Source organism: Conger conger, chromosome 7 (genome assembly GCF_963514075.1).
Source record: "Conger conger chromosome 7, fConCon1.1, whole genome shotgun sequence".
NCBI lineage: Eukaryota > Metazoa > Chordata > Actinopteri > Anguilliformes > Congridae > Conger > Conger conger.
Window position 1 is genome coordinate 63,016,242 of NC_083766.1, and position 5,000 is coordinate 63,021,241.

General features: G+C 50.4%; 1 pseudogene; it reads left to right on the forward strand.

The window, feature by feature from the left end:
• LOC133132333 (serrate RNA effector molecule homolog) overlaps positions 1 to 5,000 on the forward strand; it is a 17,225-nt pseudogene that overhangs the window by 9,281 nt on the left and 2,944 nt on the right.

Below are 5,000 nucleotides of genomic sequence, written 5' to 3' on the forward strand. Positions count from 1 at the left end.
TCACACACACACGCTCACACACACACACACTCACACTCACACACACACACACATACACACACACACACACACACACACACACACACACACGCTCACACACACACACACTCACACACCTGCCCTCTGCCCCCAGCTGTGCCGCCGTTACCCTGGGTTCCTGCGGGTGGCGCTGTCTGACCCCCAGCCTGAGCGCAGGTCAGTGCCTATTACCCAGCATGCTCTGTGCTGTCTCTGTGAGGTCAGCATGTGAATGTGTCTGTGATTGGTCCATGGCTCTGTGAGGTCAGCATGTGAACGTGTCTGTGATTGGTCCATGGCTCTGTGAGGTCAGCATGTGAATGTGTCTGATTGGTCTGTGCTCCAGGTTCTTCAGACGTTGCTGGGTGACCTTCGATCGCAGTGTGAACATCAAGGAGATCTGCTGGAACCTGCAGAACATTCGAGTGAGTGAGTGAGTGAGTGAGTGAGTGAGTGAGTGAGTGAGTGAGTGAGTGAGTGAGTGAGTGAGTGAGTGAGTGAGTGAGTGAGTGAGTGAGTGAGTGAGTGAGTGAGTGAGTGAGTGAGTGAGTGAGTGGTCTCTGTCAGGCTGTGTAAGGCTGTGGTCTCTGTAAGGGTGTGGTCTCTCTGTAAGGGTGTGGTCTCTGTAAGGCTGTGTAAGGTTGTGGTCTCTGTAAGGTTGTGGTCTCTATAAGGGTGTGGTCTCTGTAAGGTTGTGGTCTCTGTAAGGTTGTGGTCTCTATAAGGTTGTGGTCTCTGTAAGGTTGTGGTCTCTGTAAGGTTGTGGTCTCTATAAGGTTGTGGTCTCTGTAAGGTTGTGGTCTCTATAAGGTTGTGGTCTCTGTAAGGCTGTGTGAGGTTGTGGTCTCTATAAGGTTGTGGTCTCTGTAAGGTTGTGGTCTCTGTAAGGTTGTGGTCTCTATAAGGTTGTGGTCTCTGTAAGGGTGTGGTCTCTGTAAGGTTGTGGTCTCTGTAAGGTTGTGGTCCTCTATAAGGTTGTGGTCTCTAAGGTTGTGGTCTCTGTAAGGCTGTGTGAGGTTGTGGTCTCTGTAAGGTTGTGGTCTCTATAAGGTTGTGGTCTCTGTAAGGTTGTGGTCTCTGTAAGGTTGTGTCTCTGTAAGGGTGTGGTCTCTGTAAGGTTGTGGTCTCTGTAAGGCTGTGTGAGGTTGTGGTCTCTGTAAGGCTGTGTGAGGTTGTGGTCTCTGTAAGGTTGTGGTCTCTGTAAGGTTGTGGTTGTAAGGTTGTGGACTCTGTAAGGTTGTGGTCTCTGTAAGGCTGTGTGAGGTTGTGGTCTCTATGTGTGGTCTCTATAAGGTTGTGGTCTCTGTAAGGTTGTGGTCTCTGTAAGGTTGTGGTCTCTGTAAGGCTGTGTGAGGTTGTGGTCTCTGTAAGGTTGTGGTCTCTATAAGGTTGTGGTCTCTGTAAGGTTGTGGTCTCTGTAAGGTTGTGGTCTCTGTAAGGTTGTGGTCTCTATAAGGTTGTGGTCTCTGTAAGGTTGTGGTCTCTATAACGTTGTGGTCTCTGTAAGGCTGTGTGAGGTTGTGGTCTCTGTAAGGTTGTGGTCTCTGTAAGGTTGTGGTCTCTATAAGGTTGTGGTCTCTATAAAGTTGTGGTCTCTGTAAGGTTGTGGTCTCTGTAAGGTTGTGGTCTCTGTAAGGTTGTGGTCTCTGTAAGGTTGTGGTTGTAAGGTTGTGGTCTCTGTAAGGTTGTGGTTGTAAGGTTGTGGTCTCTATAAGGTTGTGGTCTCTGTAAGGGTGTGGTCTCTGTAAGGTTGTGGTCTCTGTAAGGTTGTGGTCTCTGTAAGGTTGTGGTCTCTGTGAGGTTGTGGTCTCTGTAAGGTTGTGGTCTCTATAAGGTTGTGGTCTCTGTAAGGTTATGGTCTCTGTAAGGTTGTGGTCTCTGTAACGTTGTGGTCTCTGTAAGGTTGTGGTCTCTGTGAGGTTGTGGTCTCTGTAAGGTTGTGGTCTCTGTAAGGTTGTGGTCTCTATAAGGTTGTGGTCTCTGTGAGGTTGTGGTCTCTGTAAGGTTGTGGTCTCTATAAGGTTGTGGTCTCTGTAAGGTTATGGTCTCTGTAAGGTTGTGGTCTCTGTAACGTTGTGGTCTCTGTAAGGTTGTGGTCTCTGTAAGGTTGTGGTCTCTGTGAGGTTGTGGTCTCTGTAAGGTTGTGGTCTCTGTAAGGTTGTGGTCTCTGTAAGGTTGTGGTCTCTCTGCACCCCGCAGCTGCGTGACTGTGAGCTGGCCCCCGGGGTGAACCGGGACCTTGCGCGGCGGGTGCGGAATGTGAACGGCATCACGCAGCACAAGCAGGTCCTGCGCAACGACATCAAGCTGGCGGCCAAACTCATCCACACCATGGACGAGCGGGAGAGGCTGTGGAGCCCCCGGCCACGCGGGGAGGCGGGCAGCCTGGAGGTGCATTACTGCAGCGTTACTGCAGCGTTACTGCAGTGTTACTGCAGCGCTAATACAGCGTTACTGCAGCGCTAATACAGCGTTACTACAGCGCTAATACAGCATTACTGCAGCGCTAATACAACGTTACTGCAGCGCTAATACAGCGTTACTGCAGCGCTAATACAGCGTTACTACAGCGCTAATACAGCGTTACTACAGCGCTAATACAGCATTACTGCAGCGCTAATACAACGTTACTGCAGCGCTAATACAGCATTACTGCAGCGCTAATACAGCATTACTGCAGCGCTAATACAGCATTACTGCAACGCTAATACAGCGTTACTGCAGCGCTAATACAGCGTTACTGCAGCGCTAATACAGCATTACTACAGCGTTACTGCAGCGCTAATACAGCGTTACTGCAGCGCTAATACAGCGTTACTGCAGTGTTACTGCAGCACTACTACACTGTTACATCAGCGTTACAACAGCGTTACTACAGCATTACTGCACCGTTACTACAGCAGCACTTGGATAGGACAGGTCTCTGGAGGTGTGTTACCAACTGCTTACTAACTGTAACGCTGTAGTAACTCAGTCTCTCTCTCTCTCTGTCTCTGTCTCTGCCCCTCTCTCAATCTCTCTCTCTGTCTCTCCCCCTTCTCTCTGTCTCTCCCCCTCCCCCTCCCCCCTCCCCTCCGCCTCTCTCTCTCAGCTTCCGGCACAGAACCCCATCCTGAAGAACATCACTGATTACCTCATTGAGGAGGTGAGTGCCGAGGAGGAGGAGCTTATGGGAGGCACTGGGGGGGCGGAGCCAGAGGAGAACAACAAGGAGGGAAACCCAGCGGAGATCACAGTGGAGAGAGACGACAAACTGGTTAAGGTACGTTCACACACTGACACACTTTATACACTCTCACATACTATATACACTCTCACGCACATACATACTAGATACACTCTCACACATACAAAACACACACACACTCTCTCTCTCTCACACTCACACACACACACACACCGCCGCCCCACACCACGCCAAGTGTCTGCTCATGAAGTGCGCTGATGTGGAGTGTGTGTGTGTGTGGGCTGTGTCTGTGTGTTGTGTGTTGTGCAGGTGCTGGACCGGCTGCTTCTGTACCTGCGCATCGTCCACTCCATCGATTACTACAACACCTGCGAATACCCCAGTGAGGACGAGATGCCCAACCGCTGCGGGATTATCCATGTGCGAGGGCCCATCCCACCCAACCGCATCACTCACGGAGAGGGTAACATACCATACACACTATACCCGCCCCAACCACATACACACTATACCCCCAACCACATACCACTATACCGCCCAACCCATACACACTATACCGCCCAACACATAAACACTATACCGCCCAACCACATACCATACACACTATACCGCCCAACCACATACACACTATACCGCCCAACCACATACACACTATACCGCCCAACCACATACACACTATACCGCCCAACCACATACACACTATACCGCCCAACCACATACACACTATACCCCCCAACCACATACCATACACACTATACCGCCCAACCACATACACACTATACCACCCAACCACATACACACTATACCGCCCAACCACATGCACACTATACCGCCCAACCACATGCACACTATACCCCCCAACCACATACACACTATACCACCCAACCACATACCATACACACTATACCCGCCCAACCACATGCACACTATACCGCCCAACCACATACACACTATACCACCCAACCACATACCATACACACTTATACCGCCCAACCACATACACACTATACCACCCAACCACATACACACTATACCACCCAACCACATACCATACACACTATCCCGCCCAACCACATACACACTATACCGCCCAACCACATACACACTATACCGCCCAACCACATACACACTATACCGCCCAACCACATACACACTATACCCCCCAACCACATACACACTATACCGCCCAACCACATACGCACTATACCCCCCAACCACATACACACTATACCGCCCAACCACATACCATACACACTATACCCCCCCAACCACATACACACTATACCCCCCAACCACATACCATACACACTATACCGCCCAACCACATACACACTATACCGCCCAACCACATACCATACACACTATACCCCCCAACCACATACACACTATACCGCCCAACCACATACCATACACACTATACCGCCCAACCACATACACACTATACCGCCCAACCACATACACACTATACCGCCCAACCACATACACACTATACCGCCCAAACCACATAAACACTATACCGCCCAACCACATACACACTATACCCCCCAACCACATACACACTATACCGCCCAACCACATACACACTATACCGCCCAACCACATACACACTATACCGCCCAACCACATACACACTATACCGCCCCAACCACATACACACTATACCCCCCAACCACATACCATACACACTATACCGCCCAACCACATACACACTATACCGCCCAACCACATACACACTATACCCCCCAACCACATACCATACACACTATACCGCCCAACCACATACACACTATACCGC